Source organism: Rhodnius prolixus, unplaced genomic scaffold (genome assembly GCF_049639745.1).
Source record: "Rhodnius prolixus isolate KJV_2025 unplaced genomic scaffold, Rpr scaffold_17, whole genome shotgun sequence".
In the NCBI taxonomy this organism is placed as follows: domain Eukaryota; kingdom Metazoa; phylum Arthropoda; class Insecta; order Hemiptera; family Reduviidae; genus Rhodnius; species Rhodnius prolixus.
Genome location: NW_027411626.1, coordinates 52,328 through 73,466, shown reverse-complemented (window position 1 = coordinate 73,466; position 21,139 = coordinate 52,328).

The window sequence follows — 21,139 nt, the reverse complement described above, 5'->3', positions numbered from 1 at the left end:
TCTATGACTCTCTACACCCAATATAAACGTATTTGGTGGGTTCTAGCTCATTAGATTTGGGGGGAAATTGTTATCAGTGATGTGTTAATTCTGACTGGACTCCCCCCCCGTTTCCCATAACTCCCCCTAGGTGTGTGTGTGTTTAACACTAATCCCCTCGACTAATACGGGTCCTAAAACTAATGGACCAACTTAATCTAAAAACCCTTATCTCACTACCACTTTTCTTTTGGTATCTAAACTACCCAAAATTCCCTTTGCATTTATACCCTGGACCATCTTTGCTGGCTAGAATTGAGCCAAAAACAGTTACCTCTTATCAAATAACTATTTATTCTACCTAGAATCAGTATTATTTCCGATTTATTTTTAACACCGATTATCTTATTTTGTGTTTTAAATGATTATGTTTGATTAGTTATATTAACCACAATTAAGTATAGTAATTACCTAATTTTATTGCTGGCTTTACGTCCAATTACCAATTAGGTGTCGTGGAAGGAGGCGACTAACAAACATACTTTACTACAAAGTTATTGTATTAAACATTAAATAAAATCCAAGGACTAGACCAGGGGGAATCGAACCCACTAACCAACAATACATCTTAGCATTGCGGGTCTAGCCTATAACCGCCTAACATACTTTACTATAAATTTCTCATTTTAACCATTAAATAAAATCCAAGGTCTAGTCCAGGGGGAATCGAACCCACTAAACCAACAATACATCTTAGCTTTGCGGGACTAGTCCCTCAACCGCACGGCTATCGTGGCGCCTATTAATCACATTTATACACAATAAATGAATTGCCATTATTCTCTTATAATCATTAGCTTAACGTGGTTAATTTATCTGGGTAGGTTGTAGCCTCGAATAATGTTCAATTATAATGCGTATAAATGAAACTACTAAAAAGCATCTAAATAACATTTTTAAATGGTTTCCTTTAAATTGTTCCCTTGCACACTGAGAAACTAGCAATTATAATTCCTCATTTACATAAAAATTTCTGAAGAATTCATCAAAGTACTACGATGTAGGTGCCAACAAATTGATCACTTTAAAGTCGAACCATTGAGTTCCCTATGCAGCACTGAAGTCATCCGAAAGTAAAGTCTTCATCAAAAGAACTACGATGTAGGTGCCAACAAATTGATCGCTTAATAGTCGAACTATAGAGTTTTGCTTCACTGAAGACATACGAAAGCAAAGTCTTCATCTATGAACTACAATATAGGTGCCAACAAATTGATCGCTTAAAAGTCGAACTATAGAGTTTTCCATCACTGAAGACATCCGAAAGCAAAGTTTCATCAAAAGAACTACGATGTAGGTGCCAACAAATTGATCGCTTAATAGTCGAACTATAGAGTTTTGCTTCACTGAAGACATACGAAAGCAAAGTCTTCATCTATGAACTACAATATAGGTGCCAACAAATTGATCGCTTAAAAGTTGAACTATAGAGTTTTGCATCACTGAAGACATACGAAAGCAAAGTCTTCAGCCAAAGAACTACAATGTAGGTGCCAAAAAAATTGATCGTTTAAAAGTCGAACTATAGAGTTTTGCATCTCTGAAGACATCCGAAAGCAAAGACTTCATCAAAAGAACTTCGATGTAGGTGCCAACAAATTGATCGCTTAATAGTCGAACTATAGAGTTTTGCTTCACTGAAGACATACGAAAGCAAAGTCTTCATCTATGAACTACAATATAGGTACCAACAAATTGATCGCTTAAAAGTCGAACTATAGAGTTTTCCATCACTGAAGACATCCGAAAGCAAAGTTTCATCAAAAGAACTACGATGTAGGTGCCAACAAATTGATCGTTTAAAAGTCGAACTATAGAGTTTTGCATCTCTGAAGACATCCGAAAGCAAAGACTTCATCAAAAGAACTACGATGTAGGTGCCAACAAATTGATCGCTTAATAGTCGAACTATAGAGTTTTGCTTCACTGAAGACATACGAAAGCAAAGTCTTCATCTATGAACTACAATATAGGTGCCAACAAATTGATCGCTTAAAAGTTGAACTATAGAGTTTTGCATCACTGAAGACATACGAAAGCAAAGTCTTCAGCCAAAGAACTACAATGTAGGTGCCAAAAAAATTGATCGTTTAAAAGTCGAACTATAGAGTTTTGCATCTCTGAAGACATCCGAAAGCAAAGACTTCATCAAAAGAACTTCGATGTAGGTGCCAACAAATTGATCGCTTAATAGTCGAACTATAGAGTTTTGCTTCACTGAAGACATACGAAAGCAAAGTCTTCATCTATGAACTACAATATAGGTACCAACAAATTGATCGCTTAAAAGTCGAACTATAGAGTTTTCCATCACTGAAGACATCCGAAAGCAAAGTTTCATCAAAAGAACTACGATGTAGGTGCCAACAAATTGATCGCTTAATAGTCGAACTATAGAGTTTTGCTTCACTGAAGACATACGAAAGCAAAGTCTTCATCTATGAACTACAATATAGGTGCCAACAAATTGATCGCTTAAAAGTTGAACTATAGAGTTTTGCATCACTGAAGACATACGAAAGCAAAGTCTTCAGCCAAAGAACTACAATGTAGGTGCCAAAAAAATTGATCGCTTAAAAGTCGAACTATAGAGTTTTGCATCTCTGAAGACATCCGAAAGCAAAGACTTCATCAAAAGAACTTCGATGTGGGTGCCAAAAAAAATTGCTCGCTTAAAAGTTGAACTATAGAGTTTGGCATCTCTGAAGACATCCGAAAGCAAAGACTTCATCAAAAGAACTTCGATGTGGGTGCCAAAAAAAATTGCTCGCTTAAAAGTTGAACTATAGAGTTTTGCATCACTGAAGACATCCGAAAGCAAAGTCTTCATCAAAAGAACTACGATGTAGGTGCCAAAAAAAAATTGATCGCGTAAAAGTCGAACCATTGAGTTATTAGTGACGCAATAGAAGTCTCAATCTAATTAATTTTCTACAAAATTAGAATGCCATAACGTGAGCTTTTATTCATTTCAAAAAATCAAATACGTCCTTCACGTTTTTTGTTTGATTTTTTTTACAATTAATACAAATAAAAACAATTATACGAACATATAAACAAAATTCATGATAATCTCCCCCCCCGTACATATGTAGATAATTCAACTGTCTAACATTATCTACGTTTAATTATCAATTTAACGGCTACAGAAGGAAATAACAAACTTAAATGAAAACTTGCTCACTAATGGGTGTTTTAAAACTAAAAAAATATTTAATTTTTATGGTAAAAAAAAAAAAAAAATGGCATTAGGCCTAAAACATGAAATTAGCGAATAAACTAGGTGGTCCTGTTGCCAAGGTTACCAACGTCCATACTTTCGTCAAAACTAAAGTTATAATTAGAATACATTTCTTCCCCATTAAATTATAGTTATATTTAATTTATTTGCAAGATATTAATTTTTTAAAATGGCTAATTCAAGAAATAAAAATTACTAATAAATACACAAAATTAAAATTTATAATATACAGGTTTGATAAATTAATTGAATCACGTATCAAATCTCCGCTTAGTTTTAATTAACTAGATAATTAATATTTCTTTAATTTCTAAATAATTTTTTTCCTATTCCTCGCCGCCATTAAAATGAATTGACCAATGAAAAAAAAAATAAAAAACCTTGCTTAATTCCTCCTCAAAAATGGCAACAATATTCCCTTGTCCAAAGAAGAATTTATAAAACAGGCTGTGGCAGAAGTTCAATGTTGGATTTGGTGGGGGGGGGGGAAATCGGATTTACCACTTCCTTCCTGGGGCGGTAAAAGCGGGTTAGCTTCTGTTCGAATAGTCATGAATGCGTTGAAGGCGCTGACTTCTTAGGGGGTTTTTCCCCGTTCAGTGGGGGGGGGGGGGTGTTAGAATGTTCTAGGAGACTGAAAGAGCTGGTCCTGTACGAGTATACAGCCGGGTTATTTGGGAATGTGGGGGAGAGGATAACCAAATCGGGAGAGTTTTACTCTTTCTTATTGGTCTAGAATTAATTGCCGACTTGTTGTTTCGGATTTCACATTATGCAGCGTGGATTTAAGAAGAAGTAGGAGCTCCACAGTACGAAATGAAAGTATGTGCTTCTGCTCCTGTACAAGACCCGTAATTGGAAAGCTCCTCGTATAAAAATAGCCGATTACCTTACTTTTCTTTACCTACATACGACCTAACTACATCTATCCTTATGTTTAAAAAGTCATGCTTACATGCTTAACTGTTTTTGACTAAAACTTAATGTTAATGTCCTCTGATAGCTGCTGCACAAAATATCAAATTTGAACCTACTGCAAGTATTGGGTTTTACGAATTCCGGTGGATACCGGAAGACAGTGACGCACTTTATCCGAACTCTGAGGAACTCAAAAAGGGTTATTTCCGGTGAGAACTAAATATTTAGACAAATTACAATAATTTCTCTTACTGCAGTAAGAGTAGGAGAAAATAAAAGATGGAGCAAGACGATATATAAATTCCTAGAAGAGTTTAATGTCCATTTTTGAAAAAAAGTACTAGGCAGATGCTTTGACTTTAGTGGTGACTTCGCTAGATCTAAGTCTTCGCTCTAAGCAAACACCTGCCTCGCTTTTATTAACAGCATCACCGCCCATTTCTGCTCTATTGCAACCGCCAACTATGCTTCTTGCAAATTTTATTTTCATTTCTTACTATTTCCTATTGCGCACTTAACACAACTATCTTCTGCTTGTTGCTTACTACGTCTCACACAATTACTTAATCGATTGTCTAAAAAAAAAAAAATAAGAAAATATTCAGTGTTTTTAAATTTCTTGGCCAAAATCCCACGACTTAGGGGGGAGCAGTAGGAATTTCCACGCTTTTCTTTTGTCCACTCATTGTACTCATTGAGGTCTTCAACTTTTCTTTGGAGCATTTTTCCTGGAAAATTCGATTGAAGGCACTTTTCTTTAATGGGTAGATTTCACTCTAAAGCACCATTACAGTTTAAAGTACACTCCTTTATCTTATGAATGACGTAATATGGGCGCCACGATAGCCGAGCGGTTAGAGGCTAGACCCGCAATGCTAAGATGTATTGTTGGTTTAGTGGGTTCGATTCCCCAGGTCTAGGCTTTGGATTTTATTTAATGGTTAATATGAGAAATTTGTAGTAAAGTACGTTTGGCGGTTATAGGCTAGGACCCGCAATGCTAAGATGTATTGTTGGTTTAGTGGGTTCGATTCCCGAGGTCTAGGCTTTGGATTTTATTTAATGGTTAATAAAAGAAATTTTGTAGTAAAGTATGTTTGGCGGTTATAGACTAGACGCTCAATGCTAAGATGTATTGTTGGTTTAGTGGGTTCGATTCCCGGTGTCTAGGCCTTGGATTTTATTGAATGGTTAATATGAGAAATTTGTAGTAAAGTACGTTTGGCGGTTATAGGCTAGACCCGCAATGCTAAGATGTATTGTTGGTTTAGTGGGTTCGATTCCCCTGGGTCTAGGCCTTGGATTTTATTTAATGGTTAATATGAGAAATTTGTAGTAAAGTACGTTTGGCGGTTATAGGCTAGGACCCGCAATGCTAAGATGTATTGTTGGTTTAGTGGGTTCGATTCCCGAGGTCTAGGCTTTGGATTTTATTTAATGGTTAATAAAAGAAATTTTGTAGTAAAGTATGTTTGGCGGTTATAGGCTAGACCCGCAATGCTAAGATGTATTGTTGGTTTAGTGGGTTACGATTCCCTGGTCTAGGCCTTGGATTTTATTTAATGGTTAATATGAGAAATTTATAGTAAAGTATGTTTGGCGGTTATAGACTAGACCCGCAATGCTAAGATGTATTGTTGGTTTAGTGGGTTCGATTCCCCTGGGTCTAGGCCTTGGATTTTATTTAATGGTTAATATGAGAAATTTATAGTAAAGTACGTTTGGCGGTTATAGGCTAGTGTATCCTAGTTTATAAATGTGATTTTTTTTTTTTGCCATAATGTAGATTAATTTGTTTTCGATTAAGAAAATGTCATTTTCAAAAATTGTTGACCTTGTTGTTACCTTATTTTGTAAACAACGTAGCGCCTAAACGCGTGAACCGATTTTGATGAATGAGGTGTCATTTGATTCAGAATTTCTTGCAGATGTGCCTTTTGGGAGTCTCAATGCTGTATATTATTTAGAATAAGAGTGAACACCACTTATGTAATTGTAAAGCTAAACTAAGATTTAGTTAAGATCCCAAGTAGCAATTTAACCTTAAAAAACTTGAATGAGAATTCAAACAATTTTTTTTCTATTTAAACATCCAAGTAAATTGGGAAGAGACTAAACTAAATAAATACAGCGGAAACAAAAATTTAAATAAATTATTACATAATAGCTGGAAATTTATATACAAGTATTTATTCAAATGTCATAACAGTAAATTATCTTTATGTGTTTAGGAAACGTGGCAAAAAGGAGAAAAACAACAACTTTGATTGGCTTAAAAAACTAGTTTTATTTTTTTTGAGAGAGAGATTGCAGGAATGGTCTTCGATTGTTTTGGGAATTTAATTTAATTAACAAAGGATTCTTCCAGAAGGAACATTTTGAATTGATCCCCCAATTTTCTCTTATAACAGGAAGAGAAAGTATTGAAATCGTGTTAAAATTAAGTCCTTACAAATGGGATCCAATTGATCGTAATGTTCAAAAAATAGAATCCCAAAATTGGGATGATTTATACACTTACGCTCGATTATCCATCCAGGTTCTTTGAAGAAGTCTAAGACCATGTGAGGAGCCGACAGATATGTGGGATAATTGTTCCCTGTTAATTGTTCCCAAAAGGGAGTTTCTCTACGTTCCTGTAATATGGAAGTTCACTATGCTCCTTCTCAGTGTCACGGAAACTGCCCCAACGGCCACTCAGTACCTCAAGGGATTAATTTCTGGTGCCAACCATCCCATTGCAAGTGCTTGAATTGAGCTGGTTATTCCAGAATAATTGTACCATATTTCTCTGCAGATCCCTACCTGAATACTGTCTGTAGCTTTGTAGGTCTCAGTATTTATGTGTTGTTCGTGTTGTTATACTGGGTTTGCCCGCAGGGACGGCCAAGCTCCCTGAAGAAGGTGGCTAATCCACTTCTCCCTATGGAAAATTATAATTCTTAGGGCTTTAAAATTGCTATTTTATTCATTTATTTTACAAAGGAAGCCATACAACATGGTTATAGTAGTTTTATGTTCAAAATTATCCGAAAGTGACTCCAACAACCCTTCAAACCCTACATCTCAACCCAATTTAAGGGCAGTTTATTATTTAGTATTTTTTTTGGGGGGGGGGCGTACCAACAGCTGAGATTATTAGTGCCCGGAGCTTTTTTCAATGCTCTGCCGGCCTCCGGACAGTTTTCTCTCGTTACAGACATCACTGTCCATCACCGGACAGTGAGCTGTAAGAAGCTCCTAGGAAGAGAAAATCTAAGGGTCAGCAGCTGGATTCGGACCCGGGACCTCCGCGTGAGAATCCAATACGCTAACCGCGTAGCTAATCCCTTCCCTTACTATTATTATTATTATTCCAAATGAAGGAATCAGTTTTTAGCAAAGAGAGATCAGCTATGTGCATTTACATTTTTGGCCACAAAATATACTTACATAAAAAGTGATCTTTATAAAGTGAAACTGTATTTTTATTATTCTTTTTATTGATTGGAAGAATGGTATAGAAGACAATATTCCAGAATTATCCGATAATGATAAGTTAAATGATCATTATCTTTTTGTTAAAGTGTTTTAATATTTATTATTGTTGAGCATTTTGACATAAAATATTTTATAAACCCTTAATAAATTTGAATATTACAATTTTTTCCTCTCTCACTTGTTCATATCCCAAAATTATTTATCGAATCTAACCTAATGGAATTATCAGCAGAAAACGCAGACAATAATGTCAGAAATTATAAATAGGACCGAATTCTCCACCTGCTCACATTTTGGTGAATGTCAGAATTAAATTTATAGCCATTTCAGTTTATTATATTGAACAGAGATTATTTTTTTCCCTAAAAATTTCCAAGGTAATCCAGGTACTACCGAAAAAAGCTGAACCAATACTCATTTATTTGTACTTTTTAATGGAATATAAAGGTGGAAGAATGATGCGAGAAGGTGGGAGAGGGCGATGTTAAAGCGATGTATCGATTTTTTTGTGTTTAAATAATTGATTTATACTATTTTTTTTTTTTAAACAATTTCGAAGTAAAAATTGATTTTTTTTTTAAACTAATTTTAATTCAATTAATATTTTAATTTGGTCTTTTGAAAGTTCTCCTCATTTTTCTTGTGGAGAGAATTTCCTGAGTAGTTTCTTTTTGGAAGATGTAGGAGTAGTAGTAAGTAGTAGTAATTGCCAATTTTTTCAAGCGGGCTTTACGTCCAACTACCAAATTAGGTGTGGTGGGCAGAGGCGACTAGCAAACATACTTTACTATAAAGTTCTCATGTTAACATTAAATAAAATACAAGGCCTAGAGACCAGGGAATCGAACCCTCTAAACCAACAATACATCTTACCATTGCGGGTCTAGCCTATAACCGCCTAACATACTTTACTACAAAGTTCTCATATTAACCACTAAATAAAATCCAGGGCCTAGACCGGGGGAATCGAACCCACTAAACCAACAATACATCTTAGCATTGCGGGTCTAGCCTATAACCGCCTAACATACTTTACTACAAAGTTCTCATATTAACCACTAAATAAAATCCAGGGCCTAGACCGGGGGAATCGAACCCACTAAACCAACAATACATCTTAGCATTGCGGGTCTAGCCTATAACCGCCAAACATACTTTACTACTAAGTTCTCATATTAAAATTAAATAAAATACTTGGCCTAGAGACAGGGAATCGAACCCACTAAACCAACAATACATCTTAGCATTGCGGGTCTAGCCTATAACCGCTCGGCTACCGGTGGCGCCTAGATGTTGGAGTGAACATTAATGAAGAAGGTCGAAAAAGAAATTATTAACTAAGAGGGTTATCCTCGGCCCAAAGAATGTACCAATGTCTTAAACAGAGTCTTCGTAAATACTAACGGAAATATACAAGGCTACGTTTTCTACAAAGTTTTCCAAAAATACTCATAAACATAACTCCGGGTTCGAAATCAATTGCTGGCTTTTAGATTTTTCTCTTTCTCCCGTTGATAGATAGTGTTGTACACTAGCTTTATGTCGGTGAAAAAAATACTACAGGCGCTATTGGCCTCAGAAGTTGACGCGCCTTTAATTAATTAAATAAATAAATATTAATCCTTTAGAGTGAACATGTATAAAATTGTAACCAAACTACTTCTTGGTAAAAAGTCTATGTTTTAAGAAAATGTAATTAGTGTTCACACACTATTATTTATTTAAGATGTCTGAGGGATATTGACGCCCGGAGCTTTTTTTTTACTCTGCATCACCGTTTAGCGAGCTATAAGAAGCTTCTATACAAAAGGAAAATCTAAGTAACAGCAGCTGGATTCGAACCTGTGATCTGTGCGTTGGAATTCAGTATTCGCTAACTACTTAGCTAATCTCTTCATCACGCACGATTAATATATTTTTTTTTTTCTGTTGTATTAACGAGAGAGAGATTTTAACGCCGTCTAAATAAACAGAACTTAAAACCTATAAAACAACAAAGACGTAACCTACTATTTTAGAAGATTTCAAAATATTCAATTTGATCTACAAGCTAGAAAGACCGGTTCTTTTTATTTTTTTAGTTTCTTTGTCTAAAATATTATTTTGTTTTATTTATCTTTTTTTTTTTTTGTAGAATTCTAGTTTATACATAGATGAGTAGAGAAGTGTGAGACGAGGGGAGCAAACCCACTGGCTAGTATTTCTAGTTCAAGTTCGTGGCACCTTGCAAATCTGCTGCAGCTGCAGCTGCACCAAGAAGCAGGTGACTTAATTGCAAGAGATGCATTAACCAAGCTGTGTTATGCACTGGATCTTCTTTCTCTCTCTTCTGTACATAAAATGCATTCTGCAACAAGATAGTTAACTAGTTTATTCTTATTTATTTATTTTATTTTTTTGTGTGTGTGTGCATCTGTTTTTGGTTTATTTGTTGTTAATAATAACTATACTACAGCCAATCGTACGTAGTAGGTATTTTCACGTAATCGTCTAATGCATCATAATTGTATGTTTCGAACACACATGAAAAATAAAATGGGTGTTAGCTTTATTAATTTTTGCTTTAAACAAAAAAAATGAACTATTTTCTTGTGAAAAATAAACCAAAATAAATAAATAAACTAAAATAAGTAAACTAAAGGCACTGACCAGGGCAAAAAAGAACGTCTTTCTTTTCAAAAACTATTCTATCTAGAGATTTTATTTCCAATGCTTACTTAATAATGTTGGTCTAAAAAATTAACTGATCATCCACGATCCATTTATTAATATCGATTTATTTTGTAATTTCGCTCTTTGGTTAAAAAAAAAAAAACGACATAGTTTCCGATTTTTGTAAAGTAGTAAGTAAGTAATTAGTTAAGTAATCGCCTATTTTTTCCAGGTGGGGCTTAACGTCCAACTACCAAATTAGGTGTCGTGGACGGAGGCGACTAGCAAACATACTTTACTGTGAATTTCTTTTATTAACCATTAAATAAAATCCAAGGCCTTAGACCGGGGGAATCGAACCTACTAAACCAACAATACATCTTAGCATTGCGGGTCTAGCCTATAACCGCCTAACATACTTTACTGTAAAGTTCTCATATTAACCATTAAATAAAATCCAAGGCCTAAGACCAGGGGAATCGAATCCACTAAACCAACAATACATCTTACCTTTGCGGGTCTATAACCGCCTAACATACTTTACTGTAAAATTTCTCATATTAACCATTAAATAAAATACGAGGCCTAAGTCCGGGGGAATCGAACCCAATAGTTTTTCGTTTTTTTTTTGGTACTCTATAAAAACCTCTTTGTGGAAGGGGAAGTTTGGGCTCTTCTTTCCTACATGGAGATGCAAGAAACGGAGCCTGAGTGAGATTCATCAAGCGTTTAGTGCATTCGCCATTAGATTGGGGGTAACTACTGACTTTTATGTTTCACTTGAATTGAGTAGACACTATGTTTAAAGTTACAGCAAGTTTAGCGGTAACGCAAGTGAAGTCGAAATCTCCACTCCAAACTGATAAATCTACCTCTGATCATGAATATCCGAAAGCCGTTAAAGATACAATAAACACGCATGTTACGGCATGAATATCAATGATATTATCCAGCACTGCCAACCTACATTTTCAAAACGTTTAAAGTTATTTAAAAAGAAAGCTGAATATTTACAGCTTCATTGACGTCCATTTTCTTTTCTTTTTTTTTTTAACTTCATGAATGGAAGTGAATTTCTGAAAGAGAAAGGTACCACAACTCTGGGCTGAATGAAGAAGGGGGGGACCAGCCAGGTACAGATGTTTAGATTTAGTAGTATACGTCACTATCGTAACGTCTACATGACAAGACACATATATACACCTGTATATGTTGCACGTGTCTTTAGACATTATTCAAAAAAAAGTGTTCACGTGTGGGAGTACCTAAACACACGTGTTTCACCACTGTATATAATCTTACAGCTAATAATTTTTTATGAAATTGGATACAGTCTGGAGATGTAGGCGTGGAACGAACAACTTGATGAAGTGTTAAATTGAGCGAAATATTGAAAATTTTATGTATTAGGAGTTAATACTCTTTTTTCGGAAGCCCTTTGACTATTCAAATTTGATGGTGATTATGTTTAAATATGGTAATACAAGCGCCCACTTATTCTTATAAATTTATTGCTTTACTAAATTCAATTCACAGTTTTCATTATAATGTTTAAATTATCATCATTTTTGTGTGATTAATTCAATTTTTATTACTTATTTAATCTTCTAAAAAATCTTATTTACTCGGTGACTGTGTGCGCCTTTGAAGGAGCACCGCAACTCTCCATCTATCTCTAACAATCGTCAATAATGCCTATTCTTTAAGGCCGGCCAGCTTTACGTCCAACTACCAAATTAGGTGTCGTGGACGGAGGCGACTAGCAAACTTACTTTATTGCAAATTTCTCCTATTAAACATTAAATAAAATCCAAGACTTAGTCCGGGGGAATCGAACCCACTAAACCAACAATACATCTTAGCATTGCGGGTCTAGCCTAAAACCGCCAAACATACTTTACTACAAATTTCTCATATTAAACATTAAATAAAATCAAAGGCCTAGACCAGGGGATTGAACCCACTAACCAACAATACATTTTAGCATTGCGGGTCTAGTCTCTTAACCGCTCGGCTACCATGGCGCCTATTAACCATATTGATATATAAATGAATAACCATTATTCTCATTAGCTTAACGTGGTTAATTCATCTTGAAATTAGGTAGATTGCAGCGTAGAATAATGTTTAATTATGACGAGTGAAAATGAAACTACTAAAAAGCAAGCCCATCTAAATAACATGTTTAAATGTTTAAAAAAAAGAGAAAAGTAAAACGTTCAAAAGCAGACAAGGCTGGAAAGAAACTTCATAAAACCTCTTAGAAATCAAAATCTGGAAATGAATCCAGAATTATAAAAAAAAAAAAAAAATTACACACCAAAAATAAAGAAGGCCAACTCAAATCTTAAAGAAGCTCCATTATATGAAGTAATAGTCTTGAGAATAGCAGGGGTCTGCCAGCCTTTAGTCTGGAGGATAAAGTCTGCAAGAATGTTGAGGTAGGTCCAGCGTCCAGGTCAGTATGTCCCAGAACGGCACACTGGATCTTCCTACCATGGTGGGACCGGTCTTCAACTATCTTACAAAACACCTGCCACTGGCCAGTTCAAGGTTGGCTATCCAATTTCAAGAACCGCACCTAAATTTTAACCACAAGATTCCACAGGAGGTGAACACACAAAAAATTAAAATTAATGATTTAGAGAGAGTTTAGTTTTTAAAATTATTTTAGATTTTTTAGACTTAATCAAGAGATAAACAAAAAATATTAAAAATTAATTTAACAATTCAAAATTTTTGTAGATTTAGAAGTATTCGTTGGAAAAGAAGTTTAATGATACGCTTTCCTTATCAATTTAACTTATCTCATTGTGGAGATTAGATAAAGCAACTTTGGATTCCTATATCGTTACAAAATTATTTTCGTACATAAATAATCATGCCTTAAGTTGGTTTAGTGGGTTCGATTTCCCTGGTCTAGGCCTTGGATTTTATTTAATGGTTAATATGAGAACTTTACATTAAAGTATGTTAAGCGGTTAGAGGCTAGACCCGCAATGCTAAGATGTATTGTTGGTTTAGTGGATTCGATTCCCCTGCTCTAGGTCTTGTATTTTATTTAATGGTTAATATAAGAACTTTGCATTAAAGTATGTTTGGCAGTTATAGGCTAGACCCGCAATGCTAAGATGTATTGTTGGTTTAGTGGGTTCGATTCCCTGTCTCTAGGCCTTGGATTTTATTTAATGGTAATATGAGAACTTTGTAGTAAAGTATATTAGGCGGTTATAAGCTAGACCCGCAATGCTAAGATGTATTGTTGGTTTAGTGGGTTCGATTCCCCTGCTCTAGGTCTTGTATTTTATTTAATGGTTAATATAAGAACTTTGCATTAAAGTATGTTTGGCAGTTATAGGCTAGACCCGCAATGCTAAGATGTATTGTTGGTTTAGTATAGTGGGTTCCATTTACATAAACTTACCATTTTTTTTCTCGAATTGGGACAATTTTGAGAGTTTGTTGAAAAACAAACGCCACCTATATACCAAATGCCTTTACTAGAAGTGACCAAAACTGAGGATTTGTTACCCAAAAAACCAACAATTCTGCAACAAAATAATTAGTTGGTTACCCACGCTTTTCCAGTTGCTAGACCTTGGATTTTTCTCTTCTTAGGAGCTCTTACGGTCCGGTAATGGATAGTGTTGTCTGTGATTAAAGAACACTGTCCGGAGGCCGGTAGAGCTCTGAATCCTGGGCGCTAGCTAATCCTCTCAGATGTTGACGCGTCTTAAATTTAAAAAAAAAGTAAAGGAAATAGTTGCTTTTAAACTCGAGACAATGAGGTTCCCTTAAAAAAAAAACCTGATTACTCGAGGTTCTTAAATACATCTAAGCATAGATTTACGTTTGCCATTTAAGCATGAACGCTAAGCAAAAAACTGCAAATGTACTTTATTGCTAGTTTTCCAAAATAAAGTGTAAAAATAGCTTAGAAGTAAGACAAAATGACGCGAAGATCGTCCTTTAAAAATGGACATTCCAAATCAAAACGAAATTTATAGGTCTAACATCTTCTTCTTTCTCTTACAAAGAATCTTACAAAGGCGTTAACAAAGAATCAGAAAGTTTTGTAACAAGTAGATTATTAAATTAAAAATCACTTATGCAAACTACGATCAAATTATAAGTTGTTATACGATACATCGAGATATATATACACAATATGTAAGTGTGCGTTTGTGTATAACGAGAAAGGGGTGTAGGGGTGACCGGTACCGTCCACTTACTGCAAACAAACATTTTCACGGTCAATATCGCGGATCCACCTGTTTGGCACGAGCCCCGTACACCTGTCTGTTTAATGATACAACTGGCATACTCGCGTAACAAGTGTCCAGTTTTGCACAAATAAATCTCTAAATTTTATATAGAACTATTATTATTAATATTAAACAAATTGGTAAAAAACTCTAATATTTACTCTAAAACTCTTATATTTAGTAAACTAGCATTTCCGCTCTACTAATTTACTTTAAATTTTAAATTTCCTCTACTTATTTAATTTCTGTCTCTCCAACAATTTATGGTCTAATATTTGTAATTTTGTAAGCTTTGTTAGACGCCATGGTAGCCGAGCGGTTATAAGCTAGACCCGCAATGCTAAGATGTATTGTTGGTTTAGTGGGTTCGATTCCCCTGATCTAGGCCTTGGATTTTATTTAATGGTTAATATGAAAAATTTTGCAGTAAAGTATTGTTTGTTTAGACGCCTCCGTCCACGACGCCTAATTAGTTAGTTGGACGTTAGGCTTTACTTTTTAATCTGGTTTCTTCTAAAATAAAAGAAGACAATTCTGATTGCAATTTAGGAAAACGCTGCTATTGTCTTGTCTCCAGACGATAAAATAAGTTGAACAGTTTTCTGAGAATAAAAGTTTTGGATAATTCAATGAAATTATGACACATCAAATGGAAATCTCTTTTTCTAAAAATATAACACGATTGCAATGCTTCCTTTTTTTATTATTAGAAGGAATGCGAATACTTTTCCTTTCAGCTGAATTAAGAATGGAAAAATCTCTAATAAATATTCCATCATAGATAAGATTGATTATAAACCATCTGAGAGGGCTGAAGATTGAATCAAAAAACCGCTCAGACATAATACACACGGCCCATCAAGATAGATTGAATATAAAAATGTGTTAACGGAAAAAAAACAAACCCTTTATTACAGAATGCGACCAGGTGTTAGCATATTTTGTGTATATTGTTAATTGCACGTTCAGCGCCGATACTTGCTAAGCCTGCTAAGATTCCAGTACACGTGACAAGTGCATAGTTATTGTCCAACACTATCAGGTGTTATGATCTACAGGGTATGGAATTCATGCTGATCTATTCAAAAAAGAAAAACGGGTATAACAAAACTGTTATCCTTTTGGAACAAAAGGGAATAGTTTTCACCCTTTTGCTTTCTTGTTCCATTCAAAGAGCGCACACCCAAGGTTTCTTATTTAGTCCTTTTTGGGATGCATGATTGGATCTCTCTCTCACGACACCCTAACTTATTATTGTGTCCTGACAAGAACGCTTTCATCGTACATACACGGCAATATCTGGCCATGATCTCGCAACTCTATCCATCATTTACACCTCTTCCAGAAGTACTGTTAGTTGTTCGCACCCTTTTGCTTTCAAACAATCATGTACTTCTACATTGAAAAGAAAAAAAACTATAAATGTTTAAACATATTTAATTACGCTAACATTACACAAAAATTTTAAACTGCTCGTTACCCTTAAAATAATATTTTACAGAGACTCTACTTCCATCCGTAGGAAACCCTAAATAGATCTAGACTTGTCTGTAAAATATTCACTTTAAAAACCATAAAACATTTATCAGTAATCAGTTATCAGATAATTGGAGGAAAATCTAGTTCCACCACCTGACTGGAGTTTAAAGAAAACTTAGATTCGAGGGTAAGTAATCAGATGTTGGAGGATGATATACCCTCCTAAGAAACTTTGCAGATTCTGGGTTCTCTCCAGAGGTAATGGAAATTAGATGAAGTTCAGAAGCCGGCCATCTATATAAGAAGGGACTTCCACACAACCTAACACATATCACACACAGACCGATCACATTCAGTCCATGAACATGCAAGACAGAAGAAACACCAACCCTGTAATGTAAAATATTACTTTGTAAATTAGCCGTGAAGATGACCTAGTCCCTAGTTCGAAAGCTCGGCAGAATAAATGTATCACGACTGAAATGGCAATTATTTTTTCATCCTATTGAAACTATGAATTAGTCACCAAAAATAATGAACAGAAATTATAAGAAGGAAGTTACCTCAATGCACAATGTCCAACAAAACATTTTCCAAATATGATCTTGCTAAATAAAAATTTAGGCTTTTTTTTTGTTTTCAAATAACCAAATTTTCACGTAACTTCACTTAATAAAACTATTATAAGAAAATATAATAGTTTAGTCACTCTCAATTTGTGATAAAATTAAAATAAAACAGACAACAGTTTGTGACTTCGCGCGACAAACGACTGTTTCACTAACTAAAACTATATTTAGGACAGTGATTGACAACTTTATAGCGATAATAAGAACTATTATGAGCTGTAACTTCCGGTTAATGAGATAACTATCCATGAACGAATGAACGATAAGTGAGGCCTAACTTTTTAGCCTAATTTAACTTTTGATGCAGTTATACTGATTCTGCAGTTAGTAACAAAATTTATTTTATTTTTTTAATGCCATTAGGCAGTTCGAACATAACGTCAGAAAGGAAACCATTATCTACATAAACAGGAAGAGATGGTTTGTTTTTGGTTTTAGCTTTTGGAGATAATGGAAATAATGATAGTGATATAGTTAATGGTATTTTTATAATTTTTTATTTTTTGAACAGCGTTGGCAGAGATTAACTTTTAAAGATGTAGAACGGTTGGGTAGAACGGTTAATGAAACTAATAAGTGTAATCCACTTTCATCGGCGAACATACCATTTTTTCCACTGTTTTTAGAACTAATCTTAAGAATTATGAACGACCCAGTCTGTATCATCCAGCCCTGCTCTAGGAAATAGTCCTTTGAGCTAAAAACTCACTATTGTCGGTGAACTAAGACCGTAATTCAGACTTTTTCCACAGTTTTAGATCTAATCTTAAGAATTGTGAACGACCCAGTCTGTATCATCCAGCCCTGCTCTAGGAAATAGTTATTTGAGCTGAAAACTCATTTTCGTCAGTGAACTTAGGAATGGAAATCCAACTTCTTCCACAGTTTTAGAACTAATCTTAAGAATTAAGAACGACCCAGTCTGTAACATCCAGCCTTGCTCTAGGAAATAGTTATTTGAGCAGAAAACTCATTTTCGTCAGTGAACTTAGGAATGGAAATCCAACTTTTTTCACAGTTTTTAGAACTAATCTTAAAAAGTAAGGACGACCCAGGCTGTAACATCCAGCCCTGCTCTAGAAAATAATTCTTTGAGCTGAAAACTCACTATTGTCGGTGAACTAAGACCGTAATTTTAGACTTTTGCACTTTTTTTTAGAACTAATCTTAAGAAGTAAAGACGATCCGGTCTGTAACATCCAACCCAGCCCTAGAAAATAGTTCTTTGAGCTGAAAACTCATATTGTCGATGAACTAAGACCGTAATTTTAGACTTTTTCCACTGTTTTTAGAACTAATCTTAAGCATTACGAACGACCCAGTCTATAACATCCAGCCCTGCTCTCCAGAAAAATAGCTATTTAAGATTAGAACTTACTATTATTGGTGAACTAAGACTGGAATTCAGACTTTTTTTTCACTTTTTATTAACTTATATTACGTAAGAAAAACGACAAAGTCTGTGACATCCTGTGATGGAATGAAGAGAAGGAGAGAGTGTGATAGTTAAAGAAAGAGAAAGTGATAAAGAAGAGGGAGAGATATAAATTGAGATTTCCAAGTAAGTGTACGATTTATTAAGGGGGACGTTCAATATAAAATTAATGGTCAGATAATGTAATGAAGGTTAAGAAACGCTTATAGTATCTTAAGTAAGAAGGTGAAAACCGGTTAAAAACAATTCTCTCTCTCCTCTGGGACAGCAGACGTCTGCGGTGTCATCTGTCCCGCATCTTTCTCAACTGGCACGAGTTGGTTTTAATTATAATTCACGCCGCATTGTCCTATTCGGCGTAACACCTGCTCACGTCTATAGCTGCCAGACTTACGTGAAATCTTGAATGTGGGTGTCGGACGAGGGGTGGTGTGTGTTTGTGGAGGGGGAAATATATCTGACTAGATATTAAGTCTCCCTCCCCCTCCAAAAAAATGGAGTTTCTCTTGTTTTTTTGTGCAGTCAAGTGGGTCATCTAGGGAATCTCTTCCCAAATTAGAGAATGCCAGACTCTCCTCTCTGATTACGTCATGAATTTTATGATAATTTCTTTTCTTTTCTTTTCTTTTTTCTTCTGTCTTTGGAACAGAATTTATCAAAAACAGGTAACAGGTGTGGCGATGTAAGGACTCCGTTTTTTATAAATACATGATATTGATGTTTCTATCAATTTAATGATTTCTAATCCACGTGGCTTTAACTCAGTTTGGTTGAATATTAATCAAATCGTTTTAAACACTCACACGACTTCCGGTTATTCACAAGGATCAAATACTTCAATTTGCTTCAAACTCGGTCTTTTCGTTAAAATTTCTTACCAACACTATGTAGGTTTTATTTTATTCATTTGTTTATTTTTTATAAACCAAAAGGACTCTTTAGCAGTAAATCTTTAGGAGGAAGCCTTTAGGAGGATGCCTTAAGGAGGAAACTTTTAGAAGGAAACCCTTAGGAGCAAGGATTAAGGAGGAAGCCTTTAGGAAGAAGCCCTAAGGAGGAAGGTTCTAGAATGAAACCCTTAGGAGGAAGAATTAAGGAGGAGTAATTGAGGAGGAAGTCTTTAGGAGTAAGCGTTTAGGAAGAAGCCTTTACGAGGAAGCCCTAAGGAGGAAGCATTTACGAGGATGAATTACGGAGGATGCGTTAAAAAGAAAGCCCTTAGGAAAAAGAATAAAGGTGGAATAATTGAGGAGGAAGTCTTTAGGAGTAAGCGTTTAGGAGGAAGCCTTTACGAGGTAGCCCTAAAGAGGAAGCCTTTAGGAGGATGAATTACGGAGGAAGAGTTAAATAGAAAGCCCTTAGGAGAAAGAATTAAGGAGGAATAATTGAGGAGGAAGCTTTTAGGAGTAAGCGTTTAGGAGGAAGCCTTTACGAGGAAGCCCTAAGGAGGAAGCCTTTACGAGGAAGCCCTATGGAGGAAGCCTTTACGAGGAAGTCCTAAGGAGAAAGCCTTTAGGAGGATGAATTACAGAGGAAGAGTTAAAGAGAAAGCCTTTAAGAGGAAAAATTAAGAAGAAAGCCCTTACGAGGAAGCCCTAAGGAGGAAGCTTTTAGAAGGAAACCCTTAGGAGGAAGTCTTTAGGAGTAAGCCTTTAGGAAGAAGCCCTAAGGAGGAAGCCTTTACGAGGAAGTCCTAAGGAGGAAGCCTTAAGGAGGAAGAATTACAGAGGGAGAGTTAAAGAGAAAGCCCTTAGGAGGAAGAATTAGGGAGGAAACCTTTTGGTGGAAGCTTTTAGAAGGAAGCCCTTCTTGGGCAAAGAAATGGCGAATCAAAATCACTCCACGAAAAAGCCATCATGCCACGTTTACTCTTCGGCGAAACTTCTTCAACATCAATCCTCCTCCTAAGGAGTAAAAGAAATTAAGAGTTATCTCTTAAAAATACCGCTACTAAGAAAACAAAAAAAGAGAAAGTAAATTATATGACCATTCCATGAAATGAAATACTTGATTTTTCTAACATCCAATTTAATCAATAGAAGAGCAGATAAATCTAGACAGCAGAGCGTGTTTGATAAACTAAGAAACGCATCTTCGTATCCTAACTCTGATTAGATCCGTTAAAAAGGCATTCCAACGATTGAAATACAACTTTTAATTGATATTAATAGTTTTTTTGCTTTTTTGAAAAGAAAAGGAAACCAATTAAATTGTTCGGTTTAAGATTTACAAAAAATAAACAAACTAATCGATCTTATAACCTAAATCTAAAATCTAAACATGGAAAGTTAGTTAAATAATTAAAGCATAGTTTTTAGAGTTGGCTTTTTTAGAGTTAGAAAAGTAAAAAAAAAAAAACTTACGAGTTCAACTAAGTTTGTGTTATGAGTCCCTAATAAACGTATTGAAACTTGCGTAAATCCTGAATAAATTTTGTTCAATTAGAAGTTGAATCAACATATGGCTGGTTAATGGTCAGTCGGCCTTTTTTTCTCTTTTTTGGCACTAGTGAGAAATTTTTTTGGCATTCGAAGGCCGTCTGGCTTCAAGTTCTCAGGATTTTTCTAAACAAAAATTTCTTTATTTTACATTTGGTCTTCTTTTTTTATTTATTTATTGGTGAATTAGTGAATAACTTTTTATTTTGTTTTTAAAAAAAGGCTCATCAAACGCGAAGAAAACAATAAAATTATTTTTAAAACTTTTTTATGGAATTCCAATATTTTTATTTAAGGCGCCACGGTAGCCGCGCGGTTATAGGCTAGACCCGCAATGCTAAGGTGTATTGTTGGTTTAGTGGGTTCGATTCCCCTGGTCTAGGCCTTGGATTTTATTTAATGGTTAATATGAGAACTTTATAGTAAAGTGTGTTAGGAGGTTATAGGCTAGACCCGCAATGCTAAGATGTATTGTTGGTTTAGTGGGTTCGATTCCCCTGGTCTAGGCCTTGTGTTTTATTTAATGTTTAATATGTGAAATTTATAGTAAAGTATGTTAGGCG